Source organism: Dermacentor variabilis, chromosome 4, assembly GCF_050947875.1.
Source record: "Dermacentor variabilis isolate Ectoservices chromosome 4, ASM5094787v1, whole genome shotgun sequence".
Taxonomy (NCBI): domain Eukaryota; kingdom Metazoa; phylum Arthropoda; class Arachnida; order Ixodida; family Ixodidae; genus Dermacentor; species Dermacentor variabilis.
The window spans coordinates 27,945,583-27,965,116 of record NC_134571.1 but is presented as its reverse complement, the minus strand read 5'-3'; the positions used below and the strand labels follow the sequence as shown (position 1 = coordinate 27,965,116).

Here is a 19,534-nt window from a genome sequence, read left to right as displayed (position 1 = left end):
AAGGTCAGCTCTAGTTGTACATGCCAAGAAGGTCAGCCTGTCGGTTTCCCAGCGGCACGACGGACGTCTTCTCCTGCTCTCCTTTATTTTTAGTTTGCTTTATTTGGCCTTATCGGTACTGCGCCTTTCTTTTTTCGACGTACTGACGTCACAAACGCATACGGTGCGAGCAGAGGTGGAGAAATAATACTGACCTTTACTGCTGTGCGTCGTGTACTTCAGAGGTATGGTATCATTGATGGCTGCAATATATGAGAAAAGAAGAAAGCAACGAGTTAAACAAAACAACAAACTAAGCATGTAGAATGAACAGTAATGATACGGGTTGGCAGCACGCAATAATCTTAGACATATCGCTACGAAGAGATACCTCAGGCATCGTGCGAATGGGATGGCAAAAAAAAAAGAGCGAATTTTTCTGCTGGTAAAAACTAACTCTTGCGAAGACACGGACGGTATAGGCGTAAGCTCAAGGAATTTCGGATACCGTTAGGAGGTGAGCAAGGTTGTCTAATAGTTCTATGCAGATTACCAATTGAATGTCCGAATTAAGTATGGCCGAATAGACGTTTCAATAGCACTCGGGGCTACGAGACAAAATGCACGAACGATCACAAACACCACAAAGGAGCACTAATCATAGGTCCCTCAGCGATGGGGGTGGGCAAGGAGTTCAGATAAAAGCTGGTCGCGCTTCTATCAGTGCTGGATCATTGGAGCCGTAACTACATCGCTATGAGCCATCCATGGTCAGAAACAAAAAAGAGAAAAAGAAAAAAAAGAAAAAAAAAAGAAAGCTCCCTGTTGACTACTTCTGCAAATACATTAGGACTATCACTCGGCAATTAAGCATACTTTCTTCCCTTTCTTTTTCTGAAGTGAAAGCAAAACGTCACTTCGTCAACGGTATACCTTTTCGCCGCGCAGATTACCATTGCACTAAATCACTACCAAATATCTGAGATATTCGTTGCCAAGGCGGGAACTTAGGCTAAGCGGGAGGATATTACGTGTGAGCACAATAAAAGCAGACGGACAGAATGGAGAGGAGAGGGATTCCGGCAAATGACCATCGGCAGGTCCACAAAACCCGCCCGCTCTTCAGGGAAGAGGGCATAGAAAGAATTCGAAGAATGAAAAGGGGGTAAAGAAAAGAGAAATCACACGCTCACCAATATTGCAGAACAAATAACATTAAAAAAAAAACAAAGACAGTCATCACCAGCAACGTTAAACTAGCCTCAGTACGCTGCATGGCTATCTGAAGAAGAGGAGTGCGTTAATGTGTCTAAATTACCTGGCTGACGAATTCTTCGGGGGTATAAGCGCGGCAAAGAAGTCCACACAATGAGGAAAGCGGCGTGCGCAGCGTTTGACGTCGGTCAAGACGCGCCGTATGCGACGTTCTCTTTTGTAGCATGCAAACCGTGCCTCAACTGTACGCTATTGACAGAGCTCTCGACTCATCTCAGCCGAGTGCCCAATCCTTGCGGGGAAAGCTTGACATTGCGGGCACGACATGTCCGTCTACCACCGCTCGGCAGGGCAATGGAATGTAAACATCCTCGACGATGGAGGAGGAGCAGCGTGGAAAAATGCCCGTATCTCGCAGAACGCAATAGCAGCGCACCACACCGCAGAGCCACGCGCTTGTATTAAGCCTCTCATCATGTCTGCCGCATCCGGATATGGCGCAACGGTGCGCGTTCATTTCTGCAATGACTTCGTGGCAGCGGTAGGAAATGCTTGGGCAGCACACACATGCAATACATCAGCGCATGACTGGTTATATATACTTTGGCAAAGCAGGAGATTTTTTTTTTTTTAAGAACGTCGAGCGAGTAATATGCTGCGCCTCGTTTCGCCTGGTCTATCGCACGATCCTTAACCAACTGCGTTTCATTACAGACACTAAAAGAGAGAGAGAGAGGAGGGAAGAAGGAAAGTCAGGGAGGTTAACCAGACTGAGTCCAGTTTGCTGTCCTACACGTGGGGAGGGGAATGGGGAGTGAAAGAGAGAGAGAGAACTTAGGTGTAGGATGTCTATAGAATGCCTGCCAAACGCGCCCCAGCCCATTCTAAATCAGAAGAATTAGAATGGGCTGGGCGCGTTTGGCAGGCATTCTCAGATCATGAACAGCAGGTTGCCATTATCCCTTAAGAGAAAAGTTTATAACAGCTGTGTCTTACCAGTGCTCACGTACGGGGCAGAAACCTGGAGGCTTACGAAAAGGGTTCTACTTAAATTGAGGACGACACAGCGAGCTATGGAAAGAAGAATGATAGGTGTAACGTTAAGGGATAAGAAAAGAGCTGATTGGGTGAGGGAACAAACGCGAGTTAATGATATCTTAGTTGAAATCAAGAAAAAGAAATGGGCATGGGTAGGACACGTAATGAGGAGGGAAGATAACCGATGGTCATTAAGAGTTACGGAATGGATTCCAAGGGAAGGGAAGCGTAGCAGAGGGCGGCAGAAAGTTAGGTGGGCGGATGAGATTAAGAAGTTTGCAGGGACAACATGGCCACAATTAGTACATAACCGGGGTAGTTGGAGAAGTATGGGAGAGGCCTTTGCCCTGCAGTGGGCGTAACCAGGCTGATGATGATGATGATGATGTCTATAGTCGGGTACTCAAGTCTGTTGCCTTCAGGTAGTGAAAAAGCGCTCGAACAGCTTTCTGCGCTAATGAACTGTGAGGCCATGGAGGCTCCCAAGGTCTTCGCTTGCGTAAATGGCCTGGTATCCAGTTTTTTCAATGCACACTGGAGAGAAATTATTGAATAAGGAAGGAAAGATGAAAAAGAACGAAAAAAGAAATGGCGGAGACATGACGCTAAGGGCCACATGATTATTCCCATCCTGACAGAGACAATAAGAGAAAAGTGCTGTCTGATTGGATGCTAGAGGGCAATAACGACAGGGCACATCCGCGTATAAAAAATGCAAACAAGCCCACAGTACTAGCTGAAGCATGGCAGAAATTAGGACCTCGATCACGGAATATGCGACAACTTACCTAGCCGTTCGTGCCTTGCTCGAATTTTTGAGCACCGCAAGTCTTAATTCCCACGGGCGGAAACCCTCCGAAGACGCGCTTGTTCTTACTATATCTCTGCCCACATAGTCATTAATAATGCGCTCGCAAGCATCAACATGACCGAGGATAACTGTCGAAAAGCTTAAATTGGGTGTATCAAAGAGAACGAACCTAGAGGTCTTTATCACTAAGCACGGAACATTGAAGCGGCCTTGCAGCGAAATATGTGATATGACACTTGTCGCACCAATTTCTTTTTTCTTTTTCTTTTTTCGTAAAGCTAAATAATCGCTATCTGACTTGGTCAGATGAAGGTTACATACGTAAGGAGCTCAATGTGTCCGTCTTCCCAAGTTCTCGCTCTGTTCAGATCCCGCACCTATCTCTCCTTGGAGGGCGCTGCATTCGTAACTGCGGCCGGGGGACTGGCCGCGGCGCGTCGCGCGATGTGGCGGGCTGCGAACGAACGGTTCCCTTCTCTTCGGCTGCTTCGTAAACTGACGGACATTCAAGCTTACCGAAAAAAGCCCGGCACTCATTATAGACGCGCGTGCGTTTGTCAGGAGAGAAGACACCGCCGCTCAAGAGCTGCCACAAGAAGCAGACGTGAACCAAACAACGAACACGGGCTATATCACACGAGGAGTAAGCAAGGCGCGCAGCGGCAGTTTCATTTCCTTGCTTCTTGTCTGGGTAATCCAGGAAGTCGATTAAGGAAGTGACCGGCGGCCCGCTAGGCGCGGCGACCAGGCGGAAGTCAGGGCGGCTAAGATGCGAGAGGCCAGAACCGGGCGCCACAACCGCCACTGCGCGCGCGAGCCTTGTTGTGACAGGTCGCGCGCGGAACATCGCGCTCGAGTCAGGCGCAGTCGCAGGCCGGCACAGCAGCAACCCCACCATGGCTTTCGCAGCGGGACGTAGACCCTCCCCCCTCTTCTGTCGGTTCTTGACGCTAATCCTCCTGCGTCACGGGCACCACCGGTGCACGGGGCCGTTGCCTTTCTCGAAGCGGTGGGAAAGCCGCACTGGCCGCACTGGTTGACGCGTGGTGCAGGAATAACAGGCATCCCTCGAGAACGGTTTGTTACGACGACGGAGCGGCTTGCAAATAAAAAATAAAAAAAGATACCTAGAGCCAGAAAGTCGAACCGACCGGGGCTGGAGCACCATGCTGCGTGCAACGCAATTCAATCTTGTTTGTACAGCACCGGAAGGAGAACCGGCGACGCCACGACGAAGTCAAGTCGGAAATACATTTCTGTGGAACTCTCGCGGCATCCTTCAAACAGTAACAGATGAGTTTCTTAGGGGAAAGAAAAATTGCAGCTAAAGGATGGTCGTTGCTTTCCTCAACCATGGAGCCACCGAAACCACGCAAGAGATGACTTCCAAGATTTGTGTAATTCTTTTTTTTTTTGAATAAGGTTTCTGAAATACAGTAAAGATAAATTTATTTTGATATCCGCGTCCAGTGTAATTTTCTATAAATTGTGAAAAATTAATTAGCTGTCACAGCATGTGGCTCCACAGGCTGCTTTCGGAACTGAAAGGCGGTGTCGCTCCTTATATCTCCCTTTCGTGCCATTTTCTTGGCTACTTGGAAACTTTTTCGAGAGAAGCGGCCTACTTGCAATCTCGGTATGTGGTCCATAGCATGCTCATTGAAAGCAAGGAGCAGTTCACGCGTCAAGAAACACAAATCGTAACGCCACTAAAATATTCGAACCCACAAAAGTTACAGTGGCAGCGAAATTAACTGGTAAATTCAAGAAATTATTCAAGAAAACGCGAACCGGCGTTACCAGCTTGTTTATGCCATTGCTATTCGTCGCGGCTTGGTGACGTTAGCGCCAAAACACGGAAGGACGTTCCCGGGTGGGACTTCGGCGAATAGTCGTGCGTTTAAGTTTAATGTCCACTGCATTTCTATAGTGCTTCTTTGTGCTATAACACTTTGTTCCTGTGGGGAGGCATCAATGACTGTGCTTGTATTGTAGACCTGCGCGATCCTACCCCATCAGTTTTTCGGTAGGCGCATGGAAAGAGCGTTGCCCGCCTTTTTCTTAAAGCTGAAGAAGAGATAAATGTCAGGCACACATGCTGAATATGCGTACTCACCCTTCTTTTGTATTCTCTTTTCTGCAATACGAAAGCGTAATACAGAGAGAGGAAAGGCCGGGAGGTTAACCAGAGGCGAGTTTTCGGTTTGCTATTCTGCACTGGAGTGGGCATCTAAGGACTGGAAAAAGGGAAGAGAGAGAGAGAGAGAGAAGAAAAAAGAAGAGGTAACAGAAAAATCGTTCCAATTACAGGTGTTCACACAGGCCGGTTGATCTGAAGAAGTGCAGTAGGGCTTGCACGGCCTTCTGATACGATGTTAAGTCGCGTAGATGTTTTTTAATTCTTTCTTCCGACAAAGGCGGGTCGTCCAAATGGTTCAGCACGACGGAAAGCGATTGTCTCTGCACACTGTACTACGGGCACAGGCATTGAACAAGACGAATTGTTTCCTCGTCACCACAATCGCCATATGCTGCGATGTCGGCCATCCCTATGCAGAACGCATAGGTATTGGTACACGCGACGCCCAACCATAGCCTACACAATAGGAACGTTACATGAACAAGCTCCTACTGGAGTTTATTGGAAGACGTCGCCATATGTGATCTAGCTGACGGCCCCTGACTGCACGGTGCTTTCATTCACTGGAAAGTTTTCGTGATATCTGTGCATAACAAAGCATTGCTAAGAATCCACGTACAGCAGAGAGAATATGTTTAGCATAACAGCAAATTGCCTGAACGGAACAATTGATTGAATAAAAAACAACCCTAACATACGCTCCTAAGGAACACGAACCATGCGCTAACCGGAAGCACGTGCCAAGGTTACGGGTGAATATATTATATATATATATATATATATATATATATATATATATATATATATATATATTGGAAAGCACACTTCGAAATAGTTAACCGAACGCGCGCTTACTACGATGTTCTTCATACTACAACAAGCAAAAAATGTGCCATGTGAACGAGGACGCAGAAATGTAATGTAATTATGGGGTTTTACGTGCCAAAACCACTTTCTGATTATGAGGCACGCCGTAGTGGAGGACTCCGGAAATTTCGACCACCTGGGGTTCTTTAACGTGCACCTAAATCTAAGTACACGGGTGTTTTCGCATTTCGCCCCCATCGAAATGCGGCCGCCGTGGCCGGGATTCGATCCCGCGACCTCGAGGACGCAGAAAGAAGTCCTCGTCGTACCTCTTAGTCAGTCGTGCGTTCTCCTTCCCAGCCCACCATGTTCACTCACAAGAGCAGCACAAGGGGGTGACTGGGAGAAGGTACACTCCGATCCGGGCGTCGGCACAATTTTCAGAACAAGCCCTCTCACACTATCTGACTACGTTGATACTGAAAACATTCACCTGTTCCTTCACTTGCCGCGCCGCCATTGTTCTAAGGCAACTACGCATCGTGGAACGAGGGGCAGAGTCACCCACTATCGGACAATATCAAGTTAAAGTAGTAGCAGACACGGTTACGCCGCCGCTAGCAGCAAAGGCGGCTCGCGTCTCAAGTACAAATAACGCTCCCGCAAGAGAATGAGTGTAGCGAAAGAGTGGCCCTGGCGGCCTCGTAACTTGGCTGCCGCCGCCTGGTCGACCGGCTGCCGCGAGCGTAGCGATGCTCAGAGGGGAAGGGGGGGGGGGGGGGGCGTCACACGGCCTGAACAACAAGGGGACCGAGTGAAGTAAGCGGCGGCAGACAGCGAGAACTGGTTATGCACTCTTGACCTTGCCGCCGGGTAGACGCCATGTTGGCGTGCGCGAGTGTGCAGAAAGGACCCACCGGCCGGTCACGCCGGCAGCGGCCGCGGCGCCGACCGGACGCCGCCGCGGCCACCGTCGCTGTGGCGGGCGACGCCGTGTAGATGCGGCCTGCGGCTATCCGCGCCGACGCTCGACGCGCATCTAGCAGCGAACCAAGAGCTTGACGCTTGTGTCACATGCTGAGTGCACTTGCTCTTGTTTCAAAGCGAAGCTTTCTGTGACACTTTCCCTCACTTTGTGGGTGATGGCTGCTGGCTGCTGCTTGTTGCCGATTATACAAGTTGGGTCACTGGGTATATGAAATGTGGACTGTGGCACTGGGTATGTGAACGCTCTTTGCCAATCTCCCGGAATGGGTATGCGCCACTGGGGAGGTGCTCGTACACACGAGCGGAACAAGGGGTAAGAACTGAAGCAGCCGAGTGCGGCGAAAGAAGTTGAGTGAGATAACTCGATCAGCCTCGTCTCTTAAAAGCTACCACAGGTGTGTTTGCGCAGCCTTCGAGGAATGTACAGTCGTTTCAGGGAGATTTATTTATTTCAGGGAGGTTATCATAAGTTACTTTTTATTCAACAGTTCGTGACAATTTTTCCAATTTTAGTAATAGCTGCAATTTCCTAATACCATCAAAATATTAGCCAATCCCCCGCAGCGGGTGTGCGCCACCATAAAAGGAAAACAAAACCAAACCAATATCGGAGCAGAGCTTGCGTTGAGTGCGAGCTACATAGAAGTGAAGTGAAGACATGTCACTAAACATCAAAGAAAGCTTCGCTTATCCACCGCTTCTTCTTCCTCATTTGGTTTGATGTTTTTTTTCTCTTTCTTGTGGTTGTCTTTAGTTTGTCACGTCAGCTTAAGCTTATCGATAAGGCATGCCATGATGTTCAACCAATAAAGCAAGACGAATGTTAGTGCTCGAACTTGTTCCATTCAAGTTCTTTCCTCCTGTATTCGGTTCTATAAGATGGAATGGATCACGGTTATTCACTCAAACATTCCAGTTGCTCAATAAAGCGAACAAGGTGATCGTAAAAAAAAAAAAAAAGAGACAGGTGGAATGCTAAGCCCCTGAACACTGATTTGCAATGCTGCGTCGAGTTCTAAAGTAATTTCTTATCGCGTGTTCTTTGTCGCACATTGCCTTTGTATAGGCCTGTAAATTAAGGAAAACGAACTTTGCGTACACATGCCGGTAACGGGGGAGGGGGGGGGGAGGTATCCCTTTGTCGCACTTGAAATGAAAATATAATAGTGCAATACATTCTTGGTGCACCGAGTACCGGAAGGAAGCGCATGATATCAAACAGGGAACCTTAGGGATAATCCACATAACTATTCGTAGTCCACGCGGGACACGTCTTATTGACGAGCATTGTGCGGACGAAAGGGCTAGCGACACATCTCGCGGGAAGTTTACGACTGTATGTACGCGTGTTCCAATTAGAAGCAACCCCAAGAGAGTTCAATATAATACTTCTCTTCTGAAATCGTATTTCCGTTCCCAGCAACATCGTCTATGGCAATTCTACTCTGGCACACTTTCACTCTTTATTAGATCAGGGTTTACGTTCACAATAGCAAACATTGAATATAACTTAGCAGAAAATGTAGGACTGTTTTCCCTTTAAAAGGAAAAGAACCACCCTCGTCGACACCCTCCCACCGTAACTATATATAGAGGCTAAAGGTGAACGAATTCACACCGGTGATTGAAAGAGCGGGCGCGACCGAACCGCGACTGGCAACTAATTGAGCAACGCACGTGACTGATGTTCACGCTGGCAAGCACGACGTGCTCGTCGCCACGCGGAAATGCATCACGATTGATGCCGTTCACGTCTTCTCGCGCCACTATAGCCACATAAAGTAAGCGTCAGCGTATGCAGTGCATACATATGTGTGGACGTCCTGCTCCCGCGTCGCCGATTGGTTCAGCAGATTTGCGAGTGCAGTCGCGCGGCTGAATAACAGAGCAGCCACAAGCGACGGACCCGGAACATCGCTTTTCGACCAAAGCGACCGTTTGTGACCAGTCGCTTTGAAGCCGACTTGGTCGCGCGATCTTCCACATAAACGTCCACCCAAACTAGCCACATCAGGCTGGGAAGCTGTGGTACGTTACAGTTCGTACCCTCCTGTTTTCTTCCAGTCTATTCCCAACCAATGATCCACCATTATCATTTCTAGACCTCTTCCTTCTTCACCAGAGGCTGATGCATTCGCAAGATACCTCTAGTTTTTCGTTGTTTAATAGACGTTTATAAAATCAAACAACCTGCCTTCATGTTTATTCAAATGACAACGAGGACAGGGAGGAGGACGGAGGAGGAGGGAAAGAGAAAAGCAGAAGGCAGGGAGGCTAACCAGAATAACGTCCGGCTGGCTACCCTACACCGGGGGATTGGGAAAGGGGAAAACACAGATGACAGAGAAGCTAGAACAGGAAACACGGATGCAGCTTTGCGGCTTCGATCGTATTTGTTAGCATCTAACGACACCATCCGGCACGCCACATTATCTTATTCATCGATCGTACACGTACGCGTGAGATAATTTAGTCATCAGCCGACTGAAAACACATGTCTCTGCTGTCAGAAGATTCCTTCCGTCAACCTATCAAGAAATGTATTCTGAAACGTGGCGTTGGGCTAGTCATGCATACATCTTTTAACTCTGTCCCGCATGACTGCCTTTTGGCAGCTCTGCAACAGTTCACCGAAAGCAATAGTGGCATCAATTTTCTGAATTCCTGAGGTTTAACGGTAGCAAACTTCGTGCTTCTGCCTGAATTTTATCTTTCTTTACGCTTATTAAGTTTGACAAGGAATTCTACTTGCGACGCAATAGAAATTGTGTAGCATCACGTCGTGCGCATACTTCGCGCTATTTTCCGATACAAATTGAATAAGTCGCTTCATGAACATCGTGACAATGAGCCGCACACTTCGCGCTTTCAGATACGCCGACAACTTTTTAATGCTTTTTGCGAAGCAGGAGATGGATACGAATGAAGCGAGACAGCACGTGGTCGCGCCGTGCGTAACGGCTGCCAGTTGCGGTTTTCGATGCCTTCGCGTATTCACTAACAACAAAAAAGCAAGCAAACAAATAAATAGAACGGAGAGCACATGGTTTCATGAAGCTATGTTTCAATTACATGATGTTCCCTAGAAGCAATGTTAAAGGCGCCTTCCCAAAGCACAAATCGCTGTTGAAACAGGGCGACGCGTGATGAGCTGGGTGCGGTGCGCAAGAAAAAAGAAAAAGAAAAGAAAGGAAATACTATGGACAAACCGCCACATGCAACGTGCCTGCAGCAGGTGGCAAGACCGTGCCGTGACGCATGCATATTGTATCGCTTCCTCTTTTAACACCCGACGATGAAGTGAAGTTCTTCACTTCTATCCCCCCCCCCCTTTCTTTTTTGACTTACACTGATCCGTGCTTTAGGGACTCCGTGTTGAAAAAGAAAGAAAATAATAAAAATGAAGAGGTAGAAGCTCCGTCAGTTTCGAAGCATCAGGTTTAAGCGTAAGTTTGCGGGATCAACTGAACACGACAACGAAGTACAGTTGAAGGCGCCGCTCTTCCTTAACGAGTTCTTGATGGACAAACTGAGTAGCTCGAGCGCCATAAGGTTTCTATTATTAGAAGGATGCTACTGCGCGCCCTAAGTGTGCTCCGCATCAGTAAGATGGCCTCCTTCACGAAAGCAGACAAATTATAGCACCGTTAACTCCACATACCGGGAGCCACGGAGATGCAAGTTACGTGTGGTTAAGGCTTTAGCGGTAGCGTGTAAACGTAATCACCGCGAAACATTACCGCTGTTTGGATCCGACTGCTGGTACGATCTGTTGATAACTCGGCGCTGACGCCCGTGGTTGTACCTGGGTCGCAAGCCCCAAGGGTAGCGTTGGCCTGGCGGCCTGGGGTACAACTCGAAGCATCCGAAGGTCCCGGCAAAGCATGAGTCGACTGGTAACAACGAAACAACTTGTTTGTTTTAACATCGCAAAGAGTTGGCGGTCAGGTTTGACCGAAGTAGAGAGACGGGAGAGCACTTCACTCAGCAGAAGAAATCGGAGCCCTCCTCTGGCGTCCGGGGGCAGCTGTTTTTATACTCTCGCAGTTGAGGGCAAGAAGGAACCCCTCAAAAGACGAGCACGTGAATGTACAATGGGCTAATGGTGACGCACACTGTCGTAGCGACGCCGTAGCACCATGTCGTGGCGCTGCGCACGATCTCGTAGCACCTGGTCGTGGCGCTGCGCAGCACACTGTCGTGGCGCTGCGCAGCATACTGTCGTGGCGCTGCGCAGCACACTGTCGTGGCGCTGCCGGTCGGACACAATGACTGTAACGAGAAGATGGTCCCTGCTTTGGCATCGCCTGTTTCGGGCACAATGACTGGAACGAGATCCCTGCTTTGGCATCGCCTGTTTCGGGCCCAATAACTGGAAGGAGATCCCTGCTTTGGCCTCGCCTGTTTCGGGCACAATGACTGGAACGAAATCCCTAGGCGGTCGCATCGCCGCAGACGCGCCTGGAAACACCTGGCGATGAGTGTTGCGGTGACGACGATCGGGCCAAAATGTCCGCCGCCCCGCCGCCGTCGCGCCGGCAAAACCACGTGTCGCAGGCGAAACGCAACAGACCGCCCCGCCGGGGAAAGGAGATCCCGATGGACAGGGGACTGCATCCGCTGTCCGGAGGGATGTCGCTCGATGATGCGCATAACCGAAGTCGGGCGTCCCTTGACGTTTCTTGAGCGCAGCGCACAGAGAAGGCCTCGTTCTCTCGTTCAGGTTCGCACGGGACACTGCAAAGTGACTTCGGGAGAGTTCACATTTTTGTTCTCGTTCCCGGCAAGCGTTAGAACTACGCTGAAAACTCAACCGCTCAGTCAGCAAGCACGGCACAACCCTCACTAAGCCCTGCCAGGCTCTTTCCCCTTTTTATACCACTGCCTAGTTCCTTACAGTAGTCTAGCATCACTCAGAACGCGTCCACAAATTGAAAAATTGCACTAGAAAGCATATCATCACTTTGAAACACTAAACAAAAGCAATATGTTAAAAAAAATCCTGCCTCAGGAAGAAAAACATCAGTAACAAACAATTTTGAGGCTGATTCCTACGTTAGGGGCTTCGACTTAAGCCATCGGCGTTACCGTTGAGACTCCCCTTTTTGTAACGCACCTCAAAGGAATATTGTTGTAAAGCGAGGCTCCAGCGCAGGAGGCGGCCATTTTTGGGAGAGATGGTCTGCAGCCATTGGAGAGGGCAGTGATCTGTCTCAATGATAAACCTCGAGCCGGCTAGATAGCATGACAATTTCTGAACGGCCCACACGAGACATGCACACTCTTTCTCGGTGGCGCTATACGCCTGCTCACGACTGGTCAGCTTACGACTAGCATACAGGACGGGGTGTTCTACTTCTCCATTTTCCCGTTGGCACAGTACAACGCCCATGCCTCGCTCACTAGCATCGCACTGAACAATGAACCCTTTTGTATAGTCTGGCGATCGTAGCACAGGCTGGCTTGTTAGGGCACTCTTTAGGGCGCTAAAAGCTCTTTCCTTTGTCTCGTCCCAGACGACTGTTTGAGGCTCTGTCTTTCTTAGAGCATCCGTCAGGGGAGCCGCGATATCAGAGTACCTAGGAATGTACCTCTGATAGTAGCCGGCGACACCTAAGAACGACCGAATATCGGTCTTTGTGCGCGGTTGCGGAAAGTCTCGCACAGCGGCCACTTTTATTTCAGAGGGGCGGCGACGACCCTGACCAATCACGTGACCGAGGTAGACAACCTCGGCCTGTGCTAACTGGCACTTAGGAGCCTTTACTGTCAAGCCTGCTTCGCGCAGGCGGGTTAGCACTGCCCGCAAGTGTGTCATATGCTCAGACCAGGATGCGGAGAATATCGCTACGTCGTCTAGATACGGTAAAGCGAATTCTTGCTGTCCCCGCAACACTTTATCCATGAGACTTGAAAAACAGTATGGCGCGTTCTTCAAACCAAAACTCAACACTTTAGGACGGAATGTTCCCATTGGTGAAATGAACGCCGCATACCTACTAGCCTCTTCTGTAAGTGGAACCTGCCAATAACCCCTGACAAGATCTAGGGTGGAAATAAACTGAGCGCTACTAACTTTCTCAAGGCGCTCCTCGATGTTAGGGATCGGATAAATTTGATCCTTAGTGATGGAATTAAGCCTGCGGTAGTCGACGCAAGGACGAGGTTCCTTGCCCGGTACCTCAACTAAAATCAAAGGGGAGGTATAATCACTCTCACCTGCCTCAATAACACCGAGCTGTAGCATTTTCTTTACCTCAGCCTCCATAATATCGCTCTGGCGGGGTGACACCCGATACGCCTTGGATCGTACTGGCTCTGTGGAGGTAAGTTCTATATCATGAGTAAGTACAGAAGTCCTACCAGGCCTCTCAGAGAACAGACCTTGAAACTCTTGTAATAGCTGGTGTAGTTCGGTTTTCTGCTCAGGCGACAGCGGTGCTTTACTGATAAGGTCACTAATGACTTGACCGGTGTCTTCCCTGTTCGTCACTGAGCCTAGTCCCGGAAGCTCGACCGGAAGCTCTTCAGGAACGTTTACCATCATGCACACCACTGCTTCCCTTTGTCTATAAGGTTTGAGCAGATTACAGTGGTAAACTTGCTGTGCTTTCCGCTTTCCTGGCAGACTTACCACGTAGTTAACGTCCGACAGTTTCTGAACAATTCGCGCTGGGCCCTCCCACTGCACGTCTAGTTTGTTGTTTAGCGATGTGCGCAATATCATGACCTCATCGCCAACCTCAAAACGACGGGCCCTGGCTGTCCGATCATAATAAACCTTGGCCCTCTGCTGGGCCTTTGTCATTGCTTCACCTGACAACTCCTGTGCCCTTCTTAAGCGTTCGAGGAGCTTAAGCACGTACTCCACCACGACTGGGTCGTCGCCCCTACCTTCCCATGATTCTCGAAGCATGCGAAGCGGAGATCGAAGCGAGCGACCGTACACCAGTTCAGCTGGCGAAAACCCCGTAGCCGCATGCGGCGCGGTCCTTAAAGCAAACATCACCCCAGGCAGACACAGCTCCCAGTCAGTTTGATGTTCAAAACACAAGGCTCTCAACACGCGCTTCATGACGGAGTGGAGCTTCTCAACGGAATTCGACTGTGGGTGGTACACTGAGCTGTGTAGCAGCTTTACCCCACACCTTTCGAGAAAAGTTGTCGTCCAAGCGCTAGTAAACACTGTGCCCTGATCTGATTGAATTTCTGCAGGAAAACCAACTCGCGCAAATATGGACAGTAGTGCATTAACTATCTCAACTGAGCTGAGTTCTTTAAGCGGCACTGCTTCAGGGAACTTTGTCGCTGGGCAGATCACAGTCAAAATGTGTCTGTACCCCGTGGCTGTTACCGGCAGAGGTCCCACTGTATCAATAACGAGCCGTCTAAAAGGCTCCGTAATGATAGGTACCAATTTCAACGGCGCCCTCGATTTGTCCCCTGGTTTGCCCACCCGCTGACAAGTGTCACATGTCCTCACGAAATGGTCTGCGTCCCGAAAACACCCTGGCCAATAGTACTCTTGCAAGAGACGGTCCTTAGTTTTCTTAACTCCTAGGTGTCCGGACCACGAACCCCCATGTGACAAGCGCAACAGATCCTGACGATAGCATTGAGGCACGACCAGCTGATCGAACTCCACTCCTCGGCGGTCTAGATACTTCCGGTACAGGACTCCACCTCTTTCCACAAAACGCGCAGTTTTCCTGGCGATACCTTCTTTGACATTGCAGCGCACGTTTTCCAGGCTGCCATCCTTTTTTTGCTCGGCTATCAAAGCCGTCCGGCTGACTTTTAGCAACCTATCAAGTCCGTCTGACGTAGGCGCGATGAGCAAATCAGTAGATAGCTCTTCTAACTTTCCCGCGTCGGGCGTTTCCTCTCCAGTATCTGGCGCCTTTAACGTTACAGACTCAAGCTTATTCAGTTCGGGCGTGCTCGGAATATCAGCTTGCTGCGCCTCTGACCCTTTTTCGTTGTTTGATAACGTCGGCCCCGCAACTACCGCCTTTGCAGCGAGCTCCCGAACCTTCGATCTGGTTAAGGCCTGAACACTAGCTTCACCAAACAAAAGCCCCTTCTCGCGCAGGAGGTGATCGGACCTGTTTGAAAATAGGTACGGGTACTGGGGTGGCAGCATAGATGACACTGCCGCCTCCGTCTCAAGCGCTCCGAAAGGTCCTTCAATAAGCACTTTTGCTACCGGCAGACACACGCTATGAGCTTCCACGGCTTGCTTGATCCATGCGCACTCGCCCGTGAACATATGGGGTTCTACGTAAGACGGGTGAACTACATCCATCGTAGCTGCGGAATCGCGAAGCACTCGGCACTCTTTCCCGTTTACGAGGAGGTCTCGCATGTAAGGCTCAAGAAGCTTCATGTTCTCGTCAGTGCTGCCTATTGAAAAAAACACAACTTTTGGTGTTGTTTCCGGACACTGCGCCGAAAAGTGACCCGGCTTCTGGCACGTATAACACAAGCGCGCTCGCCTCATCTCGAACCGCTTTCTGCGTTTGGCTGCCGCCGTCTCTTTACGTTTGGTCGGACTGCTTTCGCTCGCATCCGCACTACGCGTGTCCCCCTTTAATCTCATGGGTGTGAACTTCGGCCTCTCAAACTTCGAGCCAAATTCACCCTTTTGACCGTCCTTAGCTCCGCGAGCTCGACGCGTCACAAACTCCTCGGCTAGCTCAGCGGCTCTAGCCACCGTACTCACGTCTGGCCTATCCAAGACCCAGTATCGCACGTTCTCCGGTAACCGACTATAAAACTGTTCTAGCCCGAAACACTGCAGAACTTTATCGTGGTCACCAAACGCTTTCTCTTCTTTGAGCCACTCCTGCATGTTCGACATAAGCCTATACGCAAACTCTGTATATGACTCACTTTTGCCTTTCTCATTTTCCCGAAACTTCCGACGGAACGCTTCCGCAGACAGCCGGTACTTTTTTAGAAGACTCGATTTCACTTTGTCGAAATCCTCTGCTTCCTCTCTATCCAAGCGAGCGACTACGTCGGCCGCCTCGCCGGGTAACAAAGTGAGCAAGCGCTGTGGCCACGTTTCCCGAGAGAACCCCTGCTTCTCGCACGTTCGCTCAAAGTTAACCAGGAACAAACCAATGTCCTCTCCAAGCTTAAACGGCCGCATCAGGTCAGTCATTTTGAACAATACGCGTTCTCCTGCACCGTGTGCCTGACTTCCATTACGAGCGCGTTCCATCTCTACCTCGAGACGCTTCATTTCCAAAGCGTGTTCGCGCTCTTCTTTTTCTTTCTGCTCTTTAAGTTCGCGCTCCTGTCTTTTTGACCTCTCCTCAATAGTCTCAAGGCATTCCGACAGCTCGTCATCCTCAGCCTCTAACTCAAGAATAGCCGTTATCAGTTCCGGTTTTCTTAGTTTGTCTGAGACATCCAGACCCAACTCTCTTGCAAGCTCCAACAATTTCGGTTTGCGCAACGACTTCAAATCCATGGCTGCTCTGAATGCTGCTTTCTCTACTGCTTACTATTGTCTTGCCGCAAACTAACCCGGCAGCAACGACAACCACAATTACCAGCTCTGTTTCTGACACTAACAAAAAGCCTGGCAAAGCTCAGTAGAAGAAAGTCCCGCACTCACCAAACCTCGCAGGCAGGAATTCCGCGCAGTCGTTCCGCTGCAGGCAACCAGTCGTCACACAGGGCTCGTTGCACTGCTCCCGGATCGACGTTGAGCTGCTCAGCATACAGTCAACTGCATCTCTTTGCTGCTGGCCTCCGTTGTCGCGATCTCGCCGCTGGCAGACCGTTGTTTGAAGTCGTAGGCGATCTCACCGCTGGCAACCAGATGTTTGGATCCGACTGCTGGTACGATCTGTTGATAACTCGGCGCTGACGCCCGTGGTTGTACCTGGGTCGCAAGCCCCAAGGGTAGCGTTGGCCTGGCGGCCTGGGGTACAACTCGAAGCATCCGAAGGTCCCGGCAAAGCATGAGTCGACTGGTAACAACGAAACAACTTGTTTGTTTTAACATCGCAAAGAGTTGGCGGTCAGGTTTGACCGAAGTAGAGAGACGGGAGAGCACTTCACTCAGCAGAAGAAATCGGAGCCCTCCTCTGGCGTCCGGGGGCAGCTGTTTTTATACTCTCGCAGTTGAGGGCAAGAAGGAACCCCTCAAAAGACGAGCACGTGAATGTACAATGGGCTAATGGTGACGCACACTGTCGTAGCGACGCCGTAGCACCATGTCGTGGCGCTGCGCACGATCTCGTAGCACCTGGTCGTGGCGCTGCGCAGCACACTGTCGTGGCGCTGCGCAGCATACTGTCGTGGCGCTGCGCAGCACACTGTCGTGGCGCTGCCGGTCGGACACAATGACTGTAACGAGAAGATGGTCCCTGCTTTGGCATCGCCTGTTTCGGGCACAATGACTGGAACGAGATCCCTGCTTTGGCATCGCCTGTTTCGGGCCCAATAACTGGAAGGAGATCCCTGCTTTGGCCTCGCCTGTTTCGGGCACAATGACTGGAACGAAATCCCTAGGCGGTCGCATCGCCGCAGACGCGCCTGGAAACACCTGGCGATGAGTGTTGCGGTGACGACGATCGGGCCAAAATGTCCGCCGCCCCGCCGCCGTCGCGCCGGCAAAACCACGTGTCGCAGGCGAAACGCAACACCGCTATATGAGGAATAAATGAAAACACAGCAGACTGGAGCGAAATTGCACAATCGCCAACCAAGATTCATCGAAGCTGTCGTCTTTGAGCGCTTGTGTTAGCTTTTCTTTTTTTTTTTTCGAAGCTCTGCGATTGATGCAAACATTCAAATATCTTCCCGCACATCACCTTTATAACACGCCCTTCATTAACTCAAAATTTGAACTCGGTGGAGCATTTTCATTAGAGCCACGCAATATTTAATTTTCCCAGGACACCGCAGGAGAACTTGGTTATATCGCTTTCGAGCGGTTATAGTTGTATGCTAGCAGCTTCGCTGTTAAGTTGTTTGGAAAAGGTGGCCATGCCAGAGACGCGTTAACGCAATGAATCCAATATTTCTCTGCGCTTGACTGGTTCCGTCAGGCATAGTTACGGATGGTCTCTCTGCAACGTCTGCAATATATTAATACATGGCGCTCACGTACGAAGCTAATTACAGAGATAATTTTAACTATGCCCACTTGAACTTACTTGAGAACTACGACCACGCCAGGTGCATCTTTCATATCCAGGTTATATGCACGCACAATTCAAACATGTGCACCTTCTTGCACTGCCACTTTAACAAAATGGCATAAATAAACACGTGGCTGAAAACGCTATTTCAAGTCGCATAGGCAAATTACTAGGCCTCACCTTCGCATTCATAAGTACAGCATATACGCATCCGTTTTTCTTGCATGTGTTACAGTGAAACACACTATTTTAAGCTGCAATATTGAAATATGACCCACTTGCAGGTCGCGCCAGAAATGGTGATTTGAAGTGCTGCGAAACTCGTCAATCGTGTGCAGCATTACACAAGTAAGAAATTGTGAGAGACTGGCCGTCAGCTGTAGGTGTAGCAAAGAAAAAGAACTTTTCCAAAAAGGCTGTCAAACTAAATTTAACGCCGCTTTAAAGGCGCCAGATCTGACTTAAAATCCTCCGAGAACTTGTGACAAATGCATGAATTCTATACGGTAAAACAGGCATACAAATAAATAAAGAAGAAAACTACAGAATGAAACGAGTTCTGCAACAAAGCGGTGCGACAGGTCGTGCCATATACGTTTCGTAAGACCACGCGACCAGTCGGCTGGGGCTGCCAAAGCGGCACTGACCCATTAGATATAGCGCGATCGAATACGCTACGACCCTCTTGAACCCACGCTTTCCATTACCAAAGTCGGATTGGGAGAAGCTTAAAATGCAGTGCGGCAAAGTCTGGAAGTCTTCAGCCTTTTTGAAGAGACGTTTCAACGGACGCATTCGCAGTCACTCGTGCATCGCGCATTCAAAAGCATTTACGCCACGCTTATCGGACGAGTACACATAAGTGCAGAGAACTTTTCGAAGCTTCGCAAATGCTTAGAGCAATCGCTGCTCCGGCAGAACACAAAGAACACGCATTTGGGCTGGTACCCACGCAAGTCCCGGAGTAATGTAGCTTCTCTGTGAGCTGACCATTCGGACGTGTGTGCAGTGTGAGCCTGTCCACGACAGACGCGGCTGAGAATTGTTCTAAGAAGCGGCCGCGCGCCACTAATCCGCTACGACATAAGCACGGACCATGGTCGCACCGGAAACGGCCAAAAAAAGAAAACACATCGGATTAAAAAATGGCGGGTAAGTTTAGAGTCGCAGGATGCAAGCAGTGAGACTAGGTGGCGTGTGAGAGCGATTCACTGCGAGAAAGAGGTCAGTATGACTGTGCACGCGCTAAGCCACTGCAACTGTACGTGTGCTTCCAATCAGACAGTCATTTGTTTCCGTTATAAGCCTCAGACAGCGGTCCCTTTAATTTCCCTCTTAAGGCGCGCGATGTCGATCGAATCGCCGGCTCCGTATCCCTAAGGCGATGGGCCACGTCAG

General features: G+C 49.7%; 1 protein-coding gene across 2 annotated transcripts in view; it reads right to left on the bottom strand.

The window, feature by feature from the left end:
* The window catches only part of LOC142578839 (uncharacterized), a 332,468-nt gene that overhangs the window by 297,856 nt on the left and 15,078 nt on the right, over window positions 1-19,534 (bottom strand). Inside the window, exon 2 of one of the 2 annotated variants that reach the window (XM_075688465.1) lies at window positions 195-242. The exons of the other annotated variant lie outside the window; for it this stretch is intronic. The gene's annotated coding sequence lies outside the window, so the exon portion shown is untranslated. The remainder of the gene's footprint in view (window positions 1-194; window positions 243-19,534) is intronic. 2 annotated transcript variants of the gene reach the window in all.